The sequence below is a fragment of the Nelumbo lutea genome, chromosome 2, assembly GCF_056320005.1.
Source record: "Nelumbo lutea isolate HS-2025 chromosome 2, American lotus-T2T, whole genome shotgun sequence".
Taxonomy (NCBI): domain Eukaryota; kingdom Viridiplantae; phylum Streptophyta; class Magnoliopsida; order Proteales; family Nelumbonaceae; genus Nelumbo; species Nelumbo lutea.
Window position 1 is genome coordinate 66,191,786 of NC_142685.1, and position 10,188 is coordinate 66,201,973.

The 10,188-nt window shown below is 41.4% G+C and overlaps 1 pseudogene across 1 annotated transcript; it reads left to right on the plus strand.

Annotated features, from left to right (window-relative positions):
* Positions 1-323: 323 nt before the first annotated feature.
* LOC148871291 (small ribosomal subunit protein RACK1 pseudogene) lies at positions 324-2,021 on the plus strand (annotated as a pseudogene). Its single transcript, XR_016106499.1, has one exon. The product of XR_016106499.1 is annotated as a small ribosomal subunit protein RACK1 pseudogene (transcript).
* Positions 2,022-10,188: the final 8,167 nt, after the last annotated feature.

A 10,188-nucleotide genomic window follows, 5' to 3' on the forward strand; every position in this document is an offset into this window, starting at 1 on the left:
AAAACACCACATCCCTGGAAACAAAATATTCATTGTTTTCTAAGTCATAAACTCTCCACCCCTTCTTGCTAAAGGGGTATCCCACAAAGACACAACGTCTGGCTCTACTAGCAAACTTATCCCTAGTACGATTTAGGCTTCGCACATAACACAAACACCCAAACGTTCCTATATGTTTGTAGCTTGGTTTCTGCCCATAGAACATCTCATACGGTGTTTTTCCCAAAAGCAGAGTGGAGGGGGTCTTATTGATCAGAGAACCAGTAGTCATAACACACTCTCCCCAAAACTCAATAGAAAGATTAGCCTGAAATCTAAGGGCTCTGGCAACATTCAGTATATGTCTATGCTTTCTCTCGACACGTCCATTCTGTTGCGGTGTTCCAACACATGAGGTCTAATGTATTATACCTTGCTCAGAAAAATATTCCTTCAAGTAAGTAAATTCAGTATCATTATCACTTGTAACTATCTTCACCAATTTTTCATATTGGCGTTTTAACCATAGTGAAGAAGTTCCGATCGTTTTGCCCACTTCACTTTTGTCATTAAGTAAGAAAATCCAAATAGCTCGCAAGAAATCATCAACAATAGTAAAAAAATATGAGGCACCAAAAGACGCCCGTACGGAGTACGGACCCCATAAATCATAATGAATCAAATCGAAAATCCTTTTAGCATTATTTTCACTAGAATCAAACGTACCTCTTGTCTGTTTGGCTTTTGAACAAACACCACAAATCCTATTTCCACCACCACATCTAATGTTTACATCAGGAAGAAGTTTAATTACTTTCTCGGAGGGATGACCCATTCTCTTGTGCCATAACTCGTATGAAACTTCGACTTCTGCTTTATGAACCTTGCTTGACTATGCACCTTTGAAGCAGTAGAGCCCTCCACATAGTTCACCCGCACCAATCACCATCCTCGAAGTGCAGACTTGTATAACACAAAACTTATTAGTGAATTGGATATTACAGTTTGACATGCTTTCCATCAGGCAATCCAACCTAACAACCAGTCACGGTCTCGGTATCATGCAAGTGATTCAAGTTCCCGGTCATATGGTGTGAGGCTCCTATATCAATTATCCAATTCATACTTGTCACCTTCTCACTTGTGTTGGGTTTGCAAGAATTCAAGAGATTAAGAAAAGTGGACCACTGTTCATTAGTCAATCCACTGAATGTTGTACGATCTCCTTCTATCGCGTAGATTGGTTCGGAAGTTTGCCCTACCGCTTGCACAGCATTTGCTCTCTGTACTACTCCACGTCCATGACCGCCATTGCCACTCCTATCGATAATTCTGACATGATCATTTCTTCTTCCCGTGACAAGTCTGTCCTTGTCTGGCATCTTACCAAAGAAAAGGGAACATATGGTGTCCCCCACCGCCGTCTCACCGGTCATTCTCACTTCGTGGAGGATGTCGTGCTCTCCTCCAACAGTCAGTTTGCTCTCTTCGGCTCTTGGGACAGCGAGCTCCGTCTCTGGGACCTTAATACCGGCATTACCACTCGCCGTTTCAATGGTCACACCAAGGATGTCCTCTCCGTTGCCTTCTCTATCGACAACCTTCAAATCGCCTCTGCTTCTCGGGACCGCACTATCAAGCTTTGGAATACACTTGGAGAATGCAGGTACACAATTCAGGATGCTGACAGCCACACCAACTGGGTGAGTTGCGTCAGGTTCAGCCCCAATACATTCCAACCCACTATTGTCTCTGGATCTTGGGATCAGGTCGTGAAGGTTTGGAACCTTACCAATTGCAAATTGCGTTGCATGTTGACGGGTCACGGAGGTTACGTGAACACTGTTGCAATTTCGCCCGATGGCTCTCTTTGTGCCAGTGGTGGCAAAGACGGTCGAACTCTACTTTGGGACTTGGCAGAAGGAAAGAGGCTCTACTCGCTTGATGCAGGGGCTATTATTCATGCTCTGATACCATGAGAAACTACAGTTGAAGGAAAAGTTTTCTTTCTATCCTTCCTCCAACAAACGATTGCTGGGAATTTATATACAGAGCAGAGTTTGGCTCACCACTAGGAATGTAATTATAGTCTCATAAAAGAACAATGAAAAACAAAACCAAGAACAACTAAAACATACAAGAGATAAGGATAAGGTGTACAGAGGATAAGGCGATTCTAAGATAAGGCTCGCTTGCTCGCTTTATAGTTACATAAATCTGGTGGCTTTAGCAAACGGTACGAAGAAACTCATAGACGAAAGTTGATTGGTGCTGTAGATCTGGGACATTTTAGAGAGGATGAAACGACTTTGAACGAAGAAGAGAGGAGAAAAAATGTAATTTTGCATAGGGGTATAATGGGCATTTTATCTTTTTCGTCCATATTTAACGGTTAATGGTACACTTTGTCAATTGTTAAAAACAATAAGGATACACTTAGTTAATTTTCAAATAGTAAAAGAATTAGTCAATTAACTAAACCATAAGATAGTTTAAGAAATTTACCCAATTTTTAATTAGTTTTATTTCTTTCTCGGTCAGTTTTATTTGTACCATTGGTCCGCTCAAGAGTATAAGTTGGATTGATATAAATAACTAAAATGGAACCGATCTAACGTGTAAATAAACCCTATTGTTTTATCAATGAGTATGTGCCTTTTTCATAAGTCTTTGACTTTTATTGGCCATTAAATATTAAAATTTAGGGATTTTTAGCCTGCACTCTATCTCAGAATTCAGATTTGAACTGTAGACCTATAACAATTCAACTTTATGAACAGCTCCACCTATGACACCCATTCTCACTTGTGAATTGGCATCAATTCTAAGCTAGCACCTACCCCTAACTGTATGGTGGAACTAGGATTTCAAAGGTGGACTGAATGGTAAAAACCCCTAAAATTTAACGTTCAAGCATTTAATTAGTGGAATTTAATATTAAAAACAAATTAAATTAATACCAAAAATATAGGATAATTATAGGATGTAATGAGAGTGAGTTGGGGTTAATACCTTACATATGGTAATTAGTGATAGGGAATAGAATGAACTTAGTTGTAATATTAGAGTTATAAGTTCTTCCCTTTTAATGGAGAGGAACAAACTTTAAAAAGAAGGGCATTCTATTCAAGAAAAGTTGAGAAGCCATGGAGAGTAGGAGTGCTCATAAAAAACCGAAAAACCAAATTGAACCAAAAATGCGATTAACCAAACTGTTTGGTTTTGGTTCGATATTTCTAAAGGGACTAGTTCAATTTTTAGTTAACCAAGAAAAAAATGGTAGTTAACCAAACTGACTGACATATGTATTTGTATGTATATTTTTAATATATCTCACTTATTACCTATATATTATACATATACATATATTATATATATTTATCGTATTTATAATATATTATGTCATTTATTATTTATAATGTAATATTAATATATATTTATTTATAATATACGTTATAAATATAAAAAACTGAGAAACTGAAGAACTAAATCGGTCAAAAATCAAAACTAGCCAACTAGTTAATTAGTGGTATCAGTTCGATTTTGGTTTGGGGACATGGAAAAACCAATTTGGTTTAAAAAAAAACCTATGGTTTGATTAAATGAATCGTGAGCACCCCTAATGGGGAGCTATTCCCACTTTTTATAGTACTAGTAAGTGTGTATGTGCTTTGCACATGGAATTTCTAGATAATGATGCTTATAAACTTTATGTATTTTTAATTTTTTGTTTTTCTATTATTAATGAGATACGGATTGAAAAATTTAAATTTGATTAAATAAACACCTAATCCAAATATGTGATAATCATATCAAATTGTAAAGTTTCAAGAATCATTGACAGCCTCACAAGCCTACCTGATTGTCTAGACTCTTCTTAAATAGAGGGAATTAAATGAGTTGTAAACTAGTACTTCAATTTATAATTTAAACCTTATAACTAAATAGGACTAAATTCAAAAATTAATATTTTAGTCACTGTTTTAAAATTGGACTAGACTAGACAAAGGAACCTCGCCCCCAAAAGATGGAAGATAGTAGACAAGGAAGTAAGGAAGCTACTTACAACAAAATTCATTAGAGAGGTCCAATATTCGAGCTTGATTGCAAACCCAGTACTTGTGAAGAAAGCCAATGGCAAGTGGTGCATGTGCTTCGATTATGCAAACCATAATAGAGCCTGCCCAAAGGATAACTTTCCAATTTAAAAAAATTGATCGCCTAGTAGATGCGACCTCAGGGTTTGAGTTGTTGAGTTTCATGGATGCATACTCTAGCTATAAATAGACTTCGATGGACCCGACTGATGAAGAAAAAATCGCATTTGTAATTGAGATGGGTTTCTACTATTATAAAGTCATGCCCTTTAGCCTTAAAAACGTTGGGGTGACCTTCCAACGTCTTCTAAACAATGTTTTTTTAGACTTAATTAGAAACAAATTTAAGTGTTATGTAGATGATATGGTTGTAAAAACTAATTTTTCAAATTCTTTAATTTCCACGACCTAAATTGCGTTTTTAATGTCTTAAGGAAGTATAACATGAAACTCAACACAAACAAATGTGTCTTCAGTGTCACGCCAGGCAAGTTCCTTGGTTACATAGTTAGCTGACGTGGCATCGAGGCCAAGTCGGACAAAGTTCAAGCCATCCTAGATATGCGACCTCCCATGTCGATTAAAGAAGTACAAAAATTAACTGGCCGAATAGCCGCCCTGAACCGATTTATGTCTAAGTTGGCTAGGCGATGTCTCCCATTCTTTAAGGCCATAAAAAAGAGCTAGGACCTTGAGTGGAATAACGAGTGCTAGCTCACTTTTGATGAGCTAAAATAGTACCTCAGTTTGCCACCTATGTTGACCAAACCCAAGTCTGAATACAAGTTAAGCTCTACCTCTTTGCAAGTGATGAGGTAGTCAACTCGATACTTATTAGAGAAGTAAAGAAAGTGCAGCGACTAGTTTATTATGTAAGTAAGGTACTGCACGCTACTGAGGCTAAGTACACGGACATTAAGAAATTGTCCTTCGCATTAGTTCTAGTAGCCCAAAAGCTAAGACCTAATTTTCAGGCCCACTCTATTATAGTCTTGATCGATCGACCTCTGAGGCAAGTCCTCCAAAAGCTTGAGGTCTAAAGGAAACTTACGAAATGGGCAATCAAACTTAGTGAATATGATATTCGATTTGAGCTGTGACCAACAATTACCAACAATCAAAGTGCAAGTCCTGGCAAATTTTGTTGCCGAGTGTACGTTCAACTTGCCGACCCTTGAAGTTGCTGAGCTAGTAACCACCTTAGAGGCATCAACCAATGTGACACCTATCCTGGCCTGGGATGAAGAGTCCTGGATCCTCCATTTGGACAACTCGTCCAACTAGTGTGGAAGCGGAGCTGGACTGATCCTCTACAGGCTAAGCGAAGTAAAGCTAGAATATGCCCTCCAGTTCACATTCTGAGCTTTGAATAATGTAGTTGAATAAGAGGCATTTATAGCTAGCTTGTTACTAGCAAAAGAGGTTGGGGCAAAACATCTTGTACTGTGTAGTGACTCACAACTGGTTGTTAACCAAGTGAATGGACAATATGAGGCCCAAGAACCCACCATGTCGACCTATTTGACCAAGGTTAGGGAGCTCCTGCCCAACTTGCACTCTATGAAATGGACGACTTACATAGAAGACCTACCATGCCCAATCATAAAAAGGGTGGCAAAAGAGATCACCCCTATTCTGGTGGTAGAGCTGAGCTGGATAGATCCTTTCATTGACTATATTCACCATGGGACCTTACCAAAAGAGCATAATGCAGCCTGGAGGGTAGAGCTGCAGGCAGCTCACTACGTGATCATAAGTGAACAACTATACAAAAGATTATTCATGCTCCCCTACCTACGTTGCTTACGTCGAGATGAAGTGGACCAAGTGCTGCGGAAGACCCACGAAGGTGTCTGCAAAGGACACACTTGGGGGGTAGGGCAATTGTCCAAAAGGCGCTACAACAAGGCTGCATACTATTGGCCTACAATGAAAGCAGATACAATTGAAGTAGTATAGAAGTGCAGCAAGTGTCAGTGGCATGCTAACATTCTACATCAACCCATAGCCGACCTAAAATATCTTACCATCCCATGGCCTTTTGCGCAATGGGGGGACATACTTGGTTCCTTTCCACCCGTGACTGCAGAGGAAGTTCTTAGTCATAGCAGTTGATTATTCCATAAAATGGGTGGAGGCCGACCTGCTAGTATCTATCACAACTCGAAACGTACAGATTTTTTTCTAGAGAAGCATCGTCTATAAATTTGGGCTACCTAAGGTGCTAATCTCAGACAGTGGTAAGCAATTTGAAGATATCAAGTTCTAAAACCGATGTGCATAGATGGGCATACAACAAAATTTAACCTCGGTCACTCATCTCCAAGCAAATGGTCAGGCCAAAGTGACAAACTAGGTGATACTCCGTGGCCTTAAAGCTTGGCTCTCCTGAGTTAAAGTTATGTGGGTGAGTGAGCTGCCCAGTGTCCTGGGGGCCTACCAAACCAATATTAAGATGGTGATTGGTGAAACACCTTTCAACTTAACATATAGAACTGAAGCTATAATCCCAACCAAAATTGAAGTGCCGACCTTACATTCCGAGACATATGACGAAGAGACCAACAGGATGGCCTATGGGAAAATCTAGACATGGTAGAAGAGGTTTGTGATTTGGCCTACATTTGGACTACAACATACCAACAACGAGTAACTCGATACTATAACACCCAAGTTAGGAGACACCAATTCAAAGTTGGCGACTTAGTACTCAGGAAGATTATGGAGCCTGAGCCCAGTGTGGGAAAGCTAGGTCTAAATTGGGAATGCCCCTATAGGGTCTTTAGAGTGATTGGCAAAAACGTGTACGAGCTCGAAACATTGGAGGGGAAGCTGGTACCCCATGCGTGAAACATGGACAACTTAAGAAGGTATTATTTGTGAAAAAGTCCAGAAGTTCCGAGCCTCGTCCACAAAGTTCAAAAATTCCACTAAGAATGAAAAAAATGTCGACCTCATAGAAGCTCGGCCAAGACAAAGTTAAGGGATGCCAAACCACTTTCAACACTAAGGCACCCAAGTCGACCTCTAGCAGCTCAGCCAATATGAACTTAAGGGATGTCAAATTGCTTTCAGCACTAAGGCACCTAGACTGACCTCATAGCAACTCAGAAGCCAAGTTCATAAGCAGAACGCCGACCTATAGGCATGTCGGCCAAAGACAATTCATACAACACATTATCGCGGCAGAATTGAGAAAAGAGATACAACATATACTAGAATAAACCTCATTGAGATTATGGAATGAGTACACAAAAGAAAAAAAAAACTCCAGGAAACAAGTTTATGAAATAGGAGCGTGCAGGCCCCAAGGAACAAGTTTGTAAAGTCTAACAGGAGCACACAGGCTCTAGGAAACAACAACTGCAAAGAAGAACTCAGGTCACCTCAGCCACTATTCAGCATTGCCACCCTACAACTCATCATCGACATCGTCTGCCCCTTCGCCCTCTTCGTCACTAACCTCCTCTTCTTCTTCTTCATCCGGAGTCAAAGGTTTCCTGTCAACTTGAACCGTCAACTCATCTGACACATCCTTAATGGATAGATTGCGAAAGTCAAAGTCAGGGTGCAGGGTCTTCAGATAACATCGACAAAGCTTAAATCCCCTCTTCATTGCAGAGACAACGTTAACAACCTGCTCTAGGGTATACTCGAGGGATAGAGGGAAATGTTCAATGACTGTAACCCTAGCTCGATGGATATCTTTAGTGTACTTAGTCTGTCGCACCTCCAATTGGCGATGTCTAGTTTGTATTTCATCATTCAGAGTGACTATCGTCCCCTTTGCCTCCTCCAATTCGCGTTGCATGTTGGTACTGAGCTGGATAAAGTGCTAGAGATCCTCTTCGGTGCTAAGCTGAACTCCCTACAATTGGGCCTACAGAACATCCACACTCACCTGCATCTCACGCTTCTCTCTCCAAGACAAGCTAACATGGTTCAACAACACCTAGCCCATTGTGTTCGCCTTCCAAGGAAGAAAAGGATGATCAAAACAAAGGCAATAAGACAAGAGAACAAAAACATCAAATAGTAAAGGGACAAACCTAAAGGATGCAACGAGTCATCCTAGCACCGACCTTGGAAGGGTCCATACTGCTATAGTACTGCACGTCTTCTGAAAGGAGCATACCTCTTACCATGTGAAGAGCTATTACGGGATCGATAAGGCCGTCGAGCACAAAGACATCAATGTTGGGGACAAAACATGGTATGTCCAAGGTATAGGGGCTGGCAGGATGCTCCTCTTGGCCAACTTGGAATGATGAGGTGGTAGGGTCCATGGGGGCCTGTTCGGGCTCAATGGACAATGGATTGCCATCCCTCTCAAGGTCAACGGCTTCAGGGGCATAAGTCAAAGACCATACCTTGGAATTGGCTGAGGTGCCCTCCATCAATGCACAATCGATGACCCTTCTCTTCTTCCTTGAAGTTTTCTTCTTTGCCGCCACCAAAAGAAACTCCATGCTCACCATATCTGAACAAGACAAAAAAAATATTAGCCGAGCTAAAATTAACTTCTGAAGCAAATATAAAGGACGTGTTGGCTGACCTACCTACGTGACTCAAGACGGCCCTAATAAGGTGCAAGGGAAAATGGAGGCCGACAACCAACACCTCCTCAAAAACACAAGCTGCATCTCAGCCATGACTCCATGGATAGTGATCTGGGTCAGGCTGAATACAGTCAAATTCGTTGAGAATTTGATACACCGTATAAAGCTCTTTTATTCGCTCTCCACTCTGCTTGTTATGACTGAATGGGGTTTCCACCTCTGCCTCTTGCTGAGACGTCAAGGTCTCGGCTTGAGAACCTTCCTGGTCTCGCGATGAGGCTCCCCCTTCTACCCAATGAAAATTCAATGACCTACCTTTTGAGAAACCCGAAGACCTTGCTACAAGGGAAATGGACTCACCAGTTATGGAGGACAGAAAACTGGCACCGACGGCAAACAAACTTCGACCGACGACCAAACGACAGTACTCCAACAAAGCACTCCTCCAACCGGTCACCCTCTCCCTCAGCGACATCTTCAGAACAATGCAAGTGGGACCCTGATGGGGACCCCTCTTATGGTCTATTGCATAAAAAGATCGATGACTAAGGTGTGCTACTGGCAAATCGACAACTGAGAAGGCAGCACCACGCACGAGCTATTTTGAAGTTTGAATTTTGCACGCCCAACTTGCGTGCCTCCCTTTTAATTTTGAAATTCGAACTCTTCCACAGTCCTGCCTATCCCCGAGCTAGGTCAAGTGGGTGAGCCGAATGACTTACGAGCTAGTTAGACAAATTACCAAAGTGAGAGCTACTCCCTTCACCGATCTAACATCGACTCGGGAGTGCGGGGCAATTGATGAGGGGTAATTTAGTCCTTTGAAAAACATCACGACATGTAGCGTCCAAGTGACACCTCAACACTAAGTAAGCAGATCACCTCGTCAGGTTGGCTTGTAGCACCTCGCCTAGGGCCGACTTGATGTACCTCGGCTTGGCTGACCTAAAGGACCTCCGAACAGAGAGTGACCTCCTTTAAGGATTAGCTGAGCTAAGAAGAGTATGGTCGGTGACCTATAAGGTGTGCTCACCGACCTATTACGTTGATCCGTTACTAGACTAAGTTCTCCAGATTATTAATTTGGCAATTAGGCCAACCTACCTGTATCACCTGCACTAGGATCGATCGGATGGACCTCAACCCTCTATGCAAATCTCATAACTGATACAAATACTATCTCCCAACTTAACGCAAGCTCTTTAGGAATCTAGGACTTGTTACAAAAGATCTCTAATTCCTCACACCTATATAAGGCGCCATTCTCCTTTGAGAAGGTACACATGATTAAGCTCTTGCGTTCTTTAAACTCCTTAACTTTCTAAAGAACTCTTCGTTGACTTAAGCATCAGAGTGCCCTCCCCGGGTCAAAGCAGCCTGAGCACTCCAAGTCTCTCTTTTGTAGAACAATTCAGCTCGGCCAAATCTAGCTCGGCCCAACCTAGGTCTACCTCTGACAAAGAAAACCTCCAGCTTAGTGTCTGAGTCATCTACCAAGTAAGAGCCTCCAGATCACGCACAATCAATATCCACCTGGTGCAATGGAATAAATT